Raw genomic sequence first — 14,480 nt, 5'->3', positions numbered from 1 at the left:
TGGAAGGTATCCCATCCCCGACACTGAAAATTTTCTAGTAACAACCTATGGCTTCTGTGTGCACCATTGTCCAAAAACACTAGGTTTTCATATGACTGATTCATACCCTCTTAGGTTTTGATTAGACCTCCCTTCACCTTTCCTTTACTCAATCTCTTCTCCTGACCTCACTTAGGCCTTTCCACTTCCAGTAATCTGTTCTTCTACTTACATATGTGCAATACCATTCACATAAGTCCCCACTAAAAAATTTTAAAATGTGCTTGTTTAGGCAACACATATACTAAAATTAGAACAATACAGAAATGATCGGCACAAGGATGACATGCAAATTCATGGAGCTTTCCATATATAAAATATTACGTATATATTAAAAAGTTAAACCATTGGGCTACAGGGATGGCTTAGCAGTTAAGGTGCTTGCCTGCAAAGCCAAAGGACCCAGGTTCAATTCTCCAGGACCCTCATAAGCCAGATGCACAAAGTAACACATGTATCTGGGGTTCGTTTGCAGAGGCCAGACGCCCTGGTGTGCCCATTCTCTCTGCCTCTTTATCTCTCTCAAATAAATAAGTAATAAATGCAAATCTTTTTGAGACTGGAGATATTGCTCAGTGGTGAAGGCACTTGCCTGCAAAGCCTAAAGAACGAGGTTCAATTCTCCAGCACCCATGTAAAGCCAAATGCACAAAATGGTGCATGCATCTGAAGGTCATTTGCAGTGGCAGGAGACCCAGAATGCCCATTTGCATAGTCTGTCTTTCTTTCTCTCTCTCTCTCTCAAATAAACAAACAAATAAATAAGATCTTATTAAAAAGTAAACCTTTTTTTTTTTTTTTTTTTTTTGGTTTTCCGTGGTAGGGGCTCAGGCTGACTAGTCTCGGGATAACATTGAACTCACTGTGATCCTCCTACCTCTGCCTCCCAAGTGTTGGAGTTAAAGGTGTGCACCACCATGCCTGGCCAAAAGTAAGCTATTTTTAAAAGATTATTTGAACAAGAAGCAATTTATGATTTGAGAAGCAGCAAATTGGAAGAGGTTTGGTGTTCTGATAACATTGTAAGAGGGAAGTTCTTTAAGAAAGGAAACCAAAAAAATTATTAGAATCATTGAAGTTACACAATTCTCTTATTTGGGGCTGGAAAGATGGTTTAGTGGTTAATGCACTTGCCAGTAAAGCCAAAGGTCCTAGGTTTGATTCCCCCAGGTCCCATGTAAATCCAGATGCATAAGGTGGCATGTGAGTCTGGAGTCTGTTTGCAGTGGCTGGAGATCCTGGTGTGTCCATTCTCTCTCTCTCAAATCAGTCAATAAATAAGATATTTTAGAAAAGAATATACTCATATTTTTAAAATTGTCTTATTTGTTCTATCTATCCTATTGAGAAGTCCCCACTTACGTAAGTTTATTGGCTACTTCTGATCCTCCTGCCTCAGTCTCCCTTAGGCTGGGATTTAAAATGTATGCAGTCAAACCCCACTCTTAACTGTAAAATATAAGCATTTATGTAAAGTGACCTAAATGAAATTTCACTTATGTTAAGGTTGAGGTCACTTAATGATGCCTAACTGGATTTTTCAGATCTGGGCTCTGTTTTTCTTATTTATTTATTTATTTATTGTATTTTTAAAGCTATTTTATTTATTTGCAAGCAGAGAGAAAGGGAGAGGGGGTGGGGAATAGGTGTGCCAGAGCCTCTTGCCACTGCAAACAAACTTCAGATGCATGCACCACTTTGTGCATCTTGCTTTACATGGCTACTGGGGAATTGAACCTGGGTTGCCAGGCTTTGCAAGCAAGTGCCTTTAACCACTTGAGCAAGCTGGAGTGCCTTTTCTTTCTTTCTTTCTTTCTTTCTTTCTTTCTTTCTTTCTTTCTTTTTTTTTTGCATCTAAATGAACATGATTCGTAAGTATGAGATACCCTAACAGTAAAAAATATTTAACAAGCCTTGGACACTAGAGCTATTATAGGCATGGGCTGGATGAACAGGGAAACAAACCCAAACCACACTGTATGTTTACTCTCGTGGGGGTAGGGTTGCTTATGAAACTGACCTGGTCCCAGGTGCCTTGCTGGCCCACAGTAGAAGGGAATACCTGTTAAACACTGTCATTATTGGAATAGAAAACATCTCCAAAGGCTCACATGTTGAAGGCTTGGCCCTCAGCAGGTGGCAGAGAGATAGTGACTCGCAGAGAAAGAAGCAGACTGAGAGAATGGGTATGGGTCTGCCACGCCTGCCACTGCAAAGAACTCCAGATGCATGCATCCACTTTGTGCATCTGGCTTTATGTGGGTACTGGGAATAAAATCCTGGCTGTTAGGCTTTGTAAACAAGTGTCTTTAAGTGTTGAATCATCTCTCCAGCCCCAGTGGTTCTATTTTTAACCTTGGAACACACAAGTCATGGTAGTCTAGTGACCCACTAGAAGAAATATAAAGATTAGACAACCTGGGCAAAGGGCAAAGGATTCAGCCGGGTTGGTAGAATGCTTGCCTTGCATTCCCTGGGCCTCGACTTCTATCCACAGTACCACAAAAACAAACAGCAGCAGTAAAACACCTTAAATAAATGTAATTTTAGGTTGGGTGTTGTGGCACATGCCTTTGATCCTAGCACTCTGGAGTACCAAGGTAGAAGGATCAATGTAAGTTCAAGGCCAACCAGAGACTACATAGTGAATTCCAGGTCAGCCTGGGTTAGAGTGAGACCCTACCTGGGGTGGGAGAAGAATCCAATCTTTTTTTTTTTTTTTTTTTTTTTTGGTTTTCTGAGTTTCTGAGGTCACTATGTAGTCTCAGGGTGCCTTGAACTCACAGCCATCCTCCTACCTCTGCCTGAGTGCTGGGATTAAAGGCGTGTGCTATCACGCCCAGTTTGGGGAATACAATCTTAATTGATGGTGGTGGTGCATGCCTTTAGTCCCAGCACTGTGGAGGCTGAGGTAGGAGTCTAAGGCCAGCCTCAGGCTATAGTGAGTCCCAGGTCAACCTGGGCTCAAGTGAGACCCTGCCTCAAAAAAAAAAAAAAAAAAAAAAAAAAATCAAAATCCTATCTTGCCATACTTGGCTTCAAAGCAACTGTTAGTTGATCCTGTAAACCTATCCTTTCTCTTGAGAAATTTCTTAATGTACTTGGCAGCAGTTTCTAGAAATGGTATATTAAAAAAATATATATATACCTTTTTTTTTTTTTTTGGTTTTTTGAAGTAGTCTCACTCTATCCCAGGCTGGCCTGGAATTCACTCTGTAGTCTCAAGGTGGCGTCACACTAACAGTGATCCTTCTACCTCTGCCTGAGTGCCGGGATTAAAGGTGTGCACCACCACACCTGGCTCTTAAAAAAAAATATTTTTATTTATTTATTTGAGAGAGAGGGAGAGAGAGAATGGGCAAATGCCAGGGCCTCTAGCCACTGCAAATGAGCTCCAGACGCATGCGCCACTCTGCAACCCTCTAGCCCAAGAAATAATTCCCCCCCCCCCGCTGTGTGTGTGTGTGTGTATATGTGTTTGGAGGTAGGGTCTCACTCTATCCCAGGCTGAACTGGAATTCATTATGTAGTTTCAGGCTGGCCTCAGACTCCTACGCCTGCCTCCTTTTTTTTTCTTGAGGCAAGGTTTAGTCGAAGCTGTAGCCCTGATGACCTGGAACTCACCTCACTATAGCTCCAGGCTGGCCTTGAGCTCACAAGGTTCTCAGCGCTGGTATTATAGGTATGAGCTACCAAGACTGGCTTTTGTTTTTCAAGGTAGGGTCTCACTCTAGCTCAAGATGACCTGGAATTCACTCTGTAGTCTCAGGGCGGCCTCAAACTCACTGTGATCCTCCTACCTCTGCCTCCTGAGAGCTGGGATTAAAGATGTGTGCCACCACGGCCAGCAAAACTGGCTTTTTACTAAATCTCTCTGTGGACAAATCAGGAGAAAAACTAGTTCAATAGCAAACACTAGCCATTCAAGTTAAGAATAGATAACCTTTTGGCCTAAAGAGATGGCTTAGGAGTTAAGGCACTTGCCTTCTAAACTTAAGGACTTACGTTTGATTCTCCAATATGCATCTGGGATTTGTTTGCAGTGACTAGAGGCCCTGGCATGAATAAATTAAAAAAAAACCACATGTGCTTTGATACTGAGAAATCAAGCTAGATCTGAGCTGGAAGTTTCCTCCCTTGAGCTGGCTGTCATGATGCTAGAGAATACTAAATATTTTTAAAAAGGTTAAAATGGGACTGGAGAGATGGCTTAGCAGTTAAGGTGCTTGCCTGCAAAGCCTAACACCCCAAGTTTGATCCCCTAGTACCCACATAAAGCCAGATACACAAAGTGGCACATGTATCTGGAGCTTGTTTGCAGTGGCATGAGGCCCTGGTGTGCCCATTCTCCCCATCTTTCTCAGTTTGCAAATAAATAAATAAAAATATTATAGAAAATAGTTCAAAATGCCAAGCATGAAGGCACATGCCTTTAGTCCCAGCACTCAGGAGGCAGAGGTAGAAGGATTGCCATGAGTTTGAGATTAGTAAGGGGTAAAGTGAGACCCTACCTCCAAAAACCAAAGTAAAACAAAAAGTTTAAAAAATTAATAGAGAGGGCTGGAGAGATGGCATAGAGGTTAAGGTGTTTGCCTGTGAAGCCAAAGGACCCAGGTTCGATTTCTCAGGACCCGAGTAATACAGATGCACAAGGTGGCGCATGCATCTGGCATTCGTTAACAGTGGCTGAAGGCCCTGGCATGCCCATTTTCTCTCTCTCTGTCAAATAAAATAAATAATAGTACTAAAAATGAATAGAGAGCTGGGCATGGTGGTGCAAGCCTTTAATCCCAGCACTCAGGAGGCAGAGGTAGGAGGATCGTCTTCTACTTAGGAGTTTGAGGTCACTCTGAAACTACAGAGTGAATTCCAAGTCAGCCTGGGCTAGAGTGAAACCTTACCTTGGAAAAAAAAAGAAATGAAAGTAAGAATAGAGGAGCTCTGGAGCTACATTTTGTTCTATTAGGTGTTTCTATTAAACATGTCACTCAACACCCACTTTTAGAAAGTCGATTCTTCCTATCTGAACTGTGGGAAAGCTAGTCAAAGGCTCATGTAAGCCCTGTCATGAAGCATGGTCTAAACTAGGCAGGAGACCAAAGAATATATGTAAGCAAATTTTCTACAGAGCTAACATGGGACCTGGGAGCAAATTTGTCTGCTTGCAAATCTTAAAATCTCCTAAAAAAATCCAATAGGAAGTCTTTTAAAAAATATTTTATTTTTATTTACTTATTTGAGAGAGACAGAGAGAAAGAAAGAAAGAAAGAAAGAAAGAAAGAAAGAAAGAAAGAAAGAAAGAAAGAAAGAAAGAAAGAAAGAAGGAAAGAAGGAAAGAAGGAAAGAAGGAAAGAAGGAAAGAAGGAAGGAAGGAAGGAAGGAAGGAAGGAAGGAAGGAAGGAAGGAAGGAAGGAAGGAAGGAAGGAAGGGAATGGGCACGACGCCAGGGCCTCCCTCTAGCCACTGCAAATGAATTCCAGACACATGTGCCACCATGTGCGTCTAGCTTACATGGGTATTGGGGAATCACACCTAGGTTCTTAGACTTTGCAGGCAAGCACTACTAAGTCTAACTGCTAAGCCATCTGTCAAGCCCCAAGAGAAGTCTTTTGTTGGTTCCCTCATAGAATGCTTTGAGGGGGCCATATTCAACAAAGCAGAATCCTACTAGATCCAAGACAGTGGGATTATGTAAGTGACATCTACAAGCACAGTATATCTGCAGACCTTGCTTGGAGTGTTTTTCTTTGCCTTTTTTTTTTTTTTTTTTTTTTTCAGTTTTCTGAGGTAGGGTCTCACTCTAGCTCAGGCTGACCTGGAATTCACTATGTAGTTTCAGGGTAGCCTTGAACTCATGGTGATCCTCCTATCTCTGCCTCCCAAGTGCTGGGATTAAAGGCGTGTGCCACCATGCCCGGCCTTCTTTGCTTTTTAAAAAACATTTATTTATTTATTTGAGAGAGAGAAAGAGGCAGATAGAAAGAGAATGGGCATTCCAGGGCCTCCAGCCACTGCAAATGAACTCCAGATGAATGTGCTACCTTGTACATCTGGCTTATGTGGATCCTGGGGAATTGTACTAGAGTCCTATGGTTTTGCAGGCAAGTGCCTGAACTGCTAAGCCATCTCTCCAGCCCCCCTTTTTTTAATAAATATTTTTATTGACAACTTCCATAATTATAAACAATATCCCATAGTAATTCTCTCCATCCCCACCCCACTTTCCTCTTTGAAATTTTACTCTCCATCATATGCCCCCCCCCAATCAGTCTTTTATTTTGATGTCATGATCGCTTCTTCCTATTATGATGGTCTTGTGTAGGTAGTATCAGGCACTGTGAGGTCATGGATATCCTGACCATTTTGTTTCTGGAGGAGCACGTTCCAAGGAGTCCTATCCTTCCTTTGGCTCTTACATTCTTTCTGTCATCTCCTCCAAAATGAACCCTCAGCCATGGAAAGTATGATTGAAATATTTCAGTGCTGAGCACTCTTCTGTCACTTCTTCTCAGCACAATGGTGCCTCTTGAGTCATCCCAAGGTCACTGCCATCTGAGAAGAGAAGATTCTCTAGCCAAAAGTGAGAGTAGCTTTAATATATGGGTATGAATATTAAGAGAAGTGATTATTGGGCAGTTTGGTGAGCATACTTTATACATTTAGCCAGACAAGAGCAGACGTTACACCCTTAGGACTCATGACTACCCCTGTTGTAGTAGGTTTTCAGTATCAAGGATGTATTCCTTCCCATGGAGTGGGCCTCTAGTTCAATTAGAGGGCAGTTGGTTTCCACATGAACAGATGTGCCACTATTGCACCTGTTGGCTCATTTGGCCTCGCTGGCCAAATATAAGGCTTGCAGTGTCCACTGTTGGGTATCTCTACTGGTGATTTCTCTCTCTCCAATTGAACTGCATGCAGAATAGCTTTTTCCAACTTTCTGTCAGCTGGTCTGACATGGAGGAGGGTTTTAGCTCAACTCCAGCAGGGTTTCTCACTGACCTTACAGCCCAAGTATGTGGAGTCTTCAGCAATAGGGTCTTACCATCTATTCCTGGTGGGAAACCAAGGGCCTTGGCAATGGCCTATAATGTTTGGGAGGCATCAGGGACTTCCTTGGGCAACAACTCACTAGAAGGTATCCCATCCCTGTCCACCCTTAACTGCTGAGCCATTTCCCCAGTCCTCTAGCCCTTTTTTAAAACAGAAAAATATTTATCTTTATTTATTTGAGAGAGGGAGGAAGGGGGAGAGAGAAAGAGAGAGAATGGGCATGCCAGGACTTTTTTTCACTGCAAATGAACTTTAGATGCATACAGAACTTTGTGCAGCTGGCTTACATGGGTTCTGGGGAACTGAACCTGGGTCCTTTGGCTTGGCAGGCAAGTGCCTTAACCTCTAAGCCATCTCTCCAGCCCCTTTTTGCTTTTTTTTTTTTCGAGGTAGGGTCTCACTCTGGCCCAGGCTGACCTGGAATTAACTGTATAGTCTCAGGGTGGCCTTGAACTTACAACAATCCTCCTACCTCTGCCTCCCAAGTGCTGGGATTAAAGGCGTGCTCCACCACACCCAGCTTGCTTTTTTTTTTTTAATTGACAGCTTCCATAATTATAGACAATAAACTCTCCCCTACTTCCCCTTCACATATCCACTCTCCATCATATCCCCTTACCCTCTCAATAAGTCTTCAATTTTGATATCATTTTTTTCCTCCTGTTATGGGGGTCTTGAATAAGTAGTGTCAGGCACTGCAAGGTCATGGATATCCAGGCCATTTTGTGTCTGAAAGATTGCATTGTAAACATTCCTACCCTTCCTTCTACATTCTTTCCACCACCTCTTCTGCAATGAACCCTGAGCCTTTAAAGCCATATATCACCTTGTACATCGGGTTTATGTGAGTCCTTTGGCTTTGCAGGTAGGTGCTTTAACCACTGAGGCATCTCTCCAGCCCCTTGAATATTTCCTTCATCAGGTATAGGAAAACAAGCAGTACCAGTGTCAATAGGATAGCTGTCTTGGAGGCTCAGGGTGACTCTCACTGAAGCACCGCCCTTAGTGCAATTGTTTCCAATGACTGTTTGGCAATGACCAATAAGACCAATATGGCAATCCCATAGACCAACAACTGTGCTTTGTGCTAACTCATAAACTTTAGTTAAAACCACCACAGATTATGGACCTATGGCATTTTTTTTCTGTAAGGACAGGGGAAAGATTAATAAGAATTTTAAAAAGGATAATGTCTTCAAAATGGTAAAGTCCTGATCCATGTTCTTTTGAAAAATGTCCATGTCTGGGATGCTATTTTCTACTGAGTATGTCCAGAAAAAGTTCTCTGGACAAATTTACCTTCAAGTCTCTAACAGGTATACAGTCCCAAGAGTCTAGAGGGGCCCTTTCCACACCTCAAGAGCTTGAGGCTTTACTGTCATGTGTGTGAGGGGAACTTGACATGGTTCCTCCTAATTGGGTCCAAGGTTGTCATTTCCAGAAGACTCTGTCTCAGTTCTAGACCATGAAAGGTTTTTGTTTGTTTGTTTTAGTTTTTGATTTTTGATTTTTCAAGGTAGGGTTAGGAATTTATTATGTAGACCCAGGCTGGCCTCAAACTCACAGTATCTTTATACCTTTGCCTCCTGAGTGCTTGGATTAAAGGTGTGTGCCACCACGCCTGGCATCACATGAAGTGTTTGATTGTCTTATAGTAGTTGATCTCATAAAGCTTTCTTTTCCTTGGTGGGGGGGTGGGTTCAAGGGGTAGGATATCACTCTAGCCCAGGCTGACCTGGAATTCACTATGGAGTCTCAGGGTGTAGCCTCGGGTAGGAGGTCCTCCTACCTCTGCCTATGAGTGTTGGGATTAAAGGTGTGCACCACCACACCCAGCTCATAAAACTTTCTTTAACTGGTGAAATATACTTTAGCAACATACATTAAAGCTTTATAAGCCAGGCGTGGTGCCACAAGCCTTTAATTCCAGCACTCGGGAGGAGGGGGTAGAAAGATTGCTCTAAGTTCAAGGTCAGGCTGCTTCTAGGAGTGAATTCCAGATCAGCCTGGGCTAGAGCATGACCCTATCTAAAAACAAAAAATAAATAAAACGGCGGGGGGGGAGGTGGTGGAGGAAGGGTATTACCATGGGATATTTTTTATAATCATGGAAAATGTTAATAAAAATTGTGAAAAAAATGTTATTAATTAGCAACGAAAAAAATAATAAAACAAACAAACAAAAAAGTTTTTTAAAATAATATTCAGTTAAATAAGTTTTTAATTTTTTTTAATTTTTAATTTTTGAGAGAGAGATTTGGTGTGCTAGGGCCTCAGCCACTAAAATTGAACTCCAGACGCTTGTGCCACCTAGTGGGCAACTTTTTGCTTGCCTCATCTTTGTGCATCTGGCTTACATGGGATCTGGAGAGTCAAACATGGGTCCTTAGGCTTGCAGGCAAGCGCCTTAGCTGCAAAGCCATCTCTCCAGCTCTGGTTAAATAAGATTTTAGGAGAGCACAGAATATAAACAGTGCTATTTGAGGAGTAATGGACTATTTCACATAGGCTCAATGTGTTTTTTCCAATGAGACTGAATATGTTTGCTATTAAATTCAACAGTGATACCTTGACCAAGGCAATTCAATTAATATCAGTTAACTTTCCTTTTTAAAAAATATTTTATTTGAGCTGGGTGTGGTGGTGCACACCTTTAATCCCAGCACTCGGGAGGCAGAGGTAGGAGGATCACCATGAGTTCGAGGCCACCCTGAGACTACATAGTAAATTCTGGACCAGCCTAAACTAGTGTGAGACCCTACCTTGAAAAACAATTCTTTTAATTTTTTTTTTTTTAATTTGGGCTAGAGCGATGGCTTAGAGGTTAAGGCATTTGCCTGAAAAGCCTAAGAACCCATTTTTGACTCTCTAGGTCCCACGTAAGCCAGACACACAAAAGGTGACAAAAGCACCCGAGGTTGCACATATGAACAAGGTGGCGCACGTGTCCAGAGTTTGATTATAGCGACGGAGGCCCTGGTGTGCCAATTCTCTCTCTCTTGCTCTCGTTCTCTCAATAAAAAAATAGGCCAATCTGTTGGTCTTGCCTCAGAAAAATTTACTTTTGTACTGGGGGGGAGAGAGAGAATGGGCATGCCAGGACCTTTTGTCACTGCAGATGAATTTTAGATGCATGCAGAACTTTGTGCAGCTGGCTGTTTACACTTGAAGTAAATGGTAAGATGGAGAGATGGCTCAGCAGTTAAGGCACTTGCCTGCAAAGCCTAACGACCCAGGTTTGATTCCCCAATACCCACATAAAGCCACATGCACAAAATGGTACATGCATCTGGAGTTCATTTGCAGTGGCTAGATGCCCTGGTGTACTCATTCTCTCCCTCTCTCTCTCTCTCTCTCTATGAAATGAAATGAAATGAAATAAAATGTCTGGAGAGATAGTTCAGTGGTTAAAGCACTTGTTTCCAGAGCCTAATGACCTAAGTTCAATTTCCCAGTGTCCATGTAAAGCCAGATGTACAAAGTGGCACATGCATCTGGAGTTTATTTGCAGTGGCAAGATATTCTGGTGCGTACACACACACACGTGCAAATAAATACAATATTTTTTTGAGGTAGGGTCTCATTATAGCTCAGGCTGACCTGGAATTCACTATGGAATCTCAGGCTAGCCTCAAACTCATGGTGATCCTCCTCCCTTTGCCTCCCAAGTGCTGGGATTAAAGGTGTGTGCCATCACACCCAGCTCAGCTTTTTTAAAATTTTTTAGTTTTTAGCTTTTTGAGACAGGTTCTCACTTTAGTCCAGGCTAACATGGAACTCACTATGTAGTCTCAGGGTGGCATCGAACTCACGGCTATCCACCTACCTCTGTCTCCCAAGTGCTGGGATTAAAGGCGTGCGCCACCATTCCTGGCCAGCTCAACCTTTTTGTTGCTTGTTTTTTCAAGGTCTCACTTTAGTCCAGGCTGACCTGGAATTCACTATGTAATCTTAGGGTGGCCTCAAACTCATAGTGATCCTCCTACCTCAGCCTCCTGAGAGCTGGGATTAAAGGCATGTGCCACCTCGCCCACAATATCATTGATTTTAAGAAAGGATAAGTATGCCAGGCATGGTGGCGCATGCCTTTAGTCCCAACACTTGGAGGCAGTGGTAGGAGGATCACCGTGAGTTCAAGGCTGGCATGGGACTAAGAGTAAGTTTCAGGTCAGCCTGGGCTAGCGGGAGACCCTACCTCAAAACCCCCTGTGGTGGTTTGATTCAGGTGTCTCCCATAAACTTAGGTGTTGTGAATGCTAGCTCCCCAGCTGATGGATATTTGGGAATTAATGCCTCCTGGAGGGAGAGTATTGTTGGGGGTAGGCTTATGGGCTTTATAGCCAGTTTCCCCATGCTAGTGTTTGGCACACCCTTCTGTTGCTGTGGTCCACCTTCTGTTGGCCAGGAGGTGATGTCCACCCTCTGCTCATGCCATCGTTTTTCCCTGCCATCGTGGAGCTTCCCCTCGAGCCTGTAAGCCAAAATAAATCTCTTTTTTCCAGAAGCTGCTCTTGGTTGGGTGATTTCTACCAGCAATGCGAACCAGACTGCAACACCCCCCAAAATAATAATACAGAATTGAAAAAGTAACAATAAAAGAATGTATAAGCAGAGCCACTTCATGTCAGTTGAAGGAAATCTTCCCCTTGCTACTTGTACACATACACCAAACGTTTCTCTTCCACACAGAACAGAAGGAATATGTTTCCTCGGCATTGAGATAAGAAGGCTGGAAAAATTAAATTTAGCAAATTTCTCGCTTCCAGGGACCCAACAAGAATCTCAAAGAAAATAGACCATTCAAAGGGGAAAGTGCGGTGAGGGGAGGGTATTACCATAGGATATTTTTTTATAATCATGGAAAATGTTAATAAAAATTGTGAAAAGATAAAAAAAAATAAATTTAAAAAATCATTCTCTCAGAAAAAAAAAAGAAAATAGACCATTCACATTGGATTCAATGCTTTAATTTTGTTTGTTTGTTTATTTATTTTGCTTTTTCAAGGTAGGGTCTCACTCTGGCCCAGGTTGACCTGGAATTCACTCTTTAGTCTCAGGGTGGCTTTGAACTCATGGCGATACTCCTACCTCTGTCTCCCGAGTGCTGGGATTAATAGCGTGCGCCACTATGCCCGGCTGGATTCAACATTTTAAAATTCCAAAACTATAAGGAAACTCATGATTTTATAATCAAAGCATTGCTTTTTCTTTGCCTTTGTTCTTAAAAACATCTATACATGTTCATATAGCATCTTTCTTACAACTCAGAGTCCAAGACCACCAGGAGCTCATGCATAGATTCCAAATCAAGTCCCTTAGGCCTTTTCTTTTTTTATTTTAATTTTTTTATTTATTATTATTTATTTATTGAGATAGAAAGAATGGGTGTGCCAGAGCCTCTAGCCCTTGCAAACGAACTCCAGATAGATGCTCCACCACGTGTATCTGGCTTTATATGGGTCCTGGGTAATCAAACCTGGGTCCTTTGGCTGTGCAGGCAAGTGCCTAAAACATCTCTCCAGCCCTGTTTGTTGTTGTTGTTGTTGTTGTTTGTTTTTTTTGTTTTTTTTGGCTTTTTTGAGGTAGTGTCTCACTCTAGCCCAGATTGACCTGGAATTCACTATGTAGTGTCTGTCAGGCTGGTTTCAAACTCACAGTGATCCTCCTACCTTGGCCTCCAGAGTGCTGGGATTAAAGAAAGGCATGAGCCACAATGCCTGGCAGATCTTTTCCTTTTTCCTTGTCTCTCTCTCTTTTGGAGGCAGGGCCTCACTCTAGCCCAGGCTGACCCTGAACTCACTCTATAGCCCATACTGGCCTTGAAATCAGTGTGGTCCTCCTACAACAACCTTAAGAAGCCCAGATCTTAGTAAATGCAGAACTCAGGGCTAGGGAGATGCCTCAAGGGTTAAAGGTGCTTGCTTGCAAAGTCTGCCAGCCCAGATTCTAGTCCTTAGCCACTCACATAAAGCAAGATGTAAAACATGGTGCATGTGTTTGAAGTTCATTTGTCATGACAAGAAACCCTGGCCCCCGTTCCCTCTCTCTCTCTCTCTCTCTCTCTCTCTCTCTCTCCTGCTCTCTCAAATAAAAATATTTTAAAAATACAGAACTCTGAGGGCAAGGAGATGGTATAGCATTTAAAGGCACTTACTTGAAAAGCCTGATAGCTTGGGTTTTATTCTCCAGTACCTACATAAAGCCAGATGCACAAAGTTGTGCATACAACTGGAGTTTGATTGCAGAGGCAGAAGGACCTAATGTTCCCATTCTCACCTTCAAATAAATAGATTAAAAATATAGTATTTTTAAAAATTCAAGACTTGGCTGGGTGTGGTGGAATATGCCTTAAATTCCAGCACTTGGAAGGCAGAGGTAGGAGGATCAGTGTGAGCTTGAGGTCAGCCTGAGACTACATGGTGATTTCCAGGTCAGCCTGGGCTGGGTTAGAGTAAGACCCTACCTCGGCGGGGGGGGGGGGGGGGGGGGGGGGGGGGGGGAGCAGGACTTGGGACTGGGGCGATTGTTCACTGGCTAAAGGCACTTGCCTGCAAAAATCTGTTTGCCTGGGTTCAACTCCCCTAGCACTCATGTAAAGCCATATGAAAACCATATGAAAAAGTATGTATATGCCCATACATACATACACATACACATAAACAAACCCATTTCCCCTCTAGCCACTGCAAAGGAACTCAAGATGCACACACCACTGTGTGCATCTGGCTTACATGGGTTCTGAGGAATCAAACCTGGGTCCTTTGGCTTTACAGGCAAGCACCTTAAGCCACTAAGCCGTCTCTTCAGCCCCAGAAGCACATTAAACAAAAGTGGGGCTGGAGAGACAGCTTAGTGGTTAAGCACTTGCCTGTGAATCCTAAGGACCCCGGTTCGAGGCTCGGCTCCCCAGGACCCACATAAGCCAGGTGCACAAGGGGGGCATGTGTCTGGAGTTCATTTGCAGTGGCTGTAGGCCTTGGAGCACCCATTTGCTCTCTATCTGCCTGTTTCTCTGTCTGTCTGTTGCTCTCAAATAAATAAATAAAAATAAACAAAAAAATTATTTTTAGAAAAGCCAGATATGGTGGCGCAAGCCTTTAATCCTAGCACTTGGGAGGCAGAGGTAGGAGGATTGCCGTGAGTTCGAGGCCACCTTGAGACTACATAGTGAATTCCAGGTCAGCCCAGGTGAGAGCGAGACACTACCTCAAAAAAACCAACCTCCCCCCACCAAAAAACTGAACTCTTTCTTGAAGTAAAAGCACAGGTTTGTGGTATAGAACTCAGGGTCTGTATTGGAGAGAGGCTGGCTGTGAGGGGCTCTTGGTTTGGCTGGAAACGACAACACTGAAACAGTGTTTGTTCGTGGTAATGGCAATCCAGGCCAG

At 43.0% G+C, this 14,480-nt stretch overlaps 1 pseudogene; it reads left to right on the top strand.

The window, feature by feature from the left end:
* The first annotated feature begins 259 nt into the window (after window positions 1-259).
* Window positions 260-355, top strand: LOC123461244 (annotated as a pseudogene).
* The last annotated feature ends 14,125 nt before the right edge of the window (window positions 356-14,480 follow it).

Source organism: Jaculus jaculus, chromosome 5 (genome assembly GCF_020740685.1).
Source record: "Jaculus jaculus isolate mJacJac1 chromosome 5, mJacJac1.mat.Y.cur, whole genome shotgun sequence".
Taxonomy (NCBI): Eukaryota; Metazoa; Chordata; class Mammalia; order Rodentia; family Dipodidae; genus Jaculus; species Jaculus jaculus.
The sequence above is the reverse complement of the archived record's forward strand: the minus strand, read 5'-3'. Positions and strand labels throughout refer to the sequence as shown.